Raw genomic sequence first — 287 nt, forward strand, 5'->3', positions numbered from 1 at the left:
TTTGAGCATTACTTTACTAGTGTGTGAGATGAGTGCAATTGTGCAGTAGTTTGAGCATTCTTCAGCATTGCCTTTCTTTGGGATTGGAACAAAAACTGACCTTTTCCAGCCCTGTGGCCAATGATGAGTTTCCCAAATTTGCTGACATATTGAGTGCAGCACTTTCACAGCATCATCTTTTAAGATTTGAAATAGCTCAACTGGAATTACATCACCTGCACTAGCTTTGTTTGTAGTGGTGCTTCCTAAGGCCCACTTGACTTCACATTCCAGGATGTCTGGCTCTA

This window comes from Bison bison, unplaced genomic scaffold (genome assembly GCF_000754665.1).
Source record: "Bison bison bison isolate TAMUID 2011002044 unplaced genomic scaffold, Bison_UMD1.0 scf7180017863791, whole genome shotgun sequence".
NCBI classification, from domain to species: Eukaryota; Metazoa; Chordata; class Mammalia; order Artiodactyla; family Bovidae; genus Bison; species Bison bison.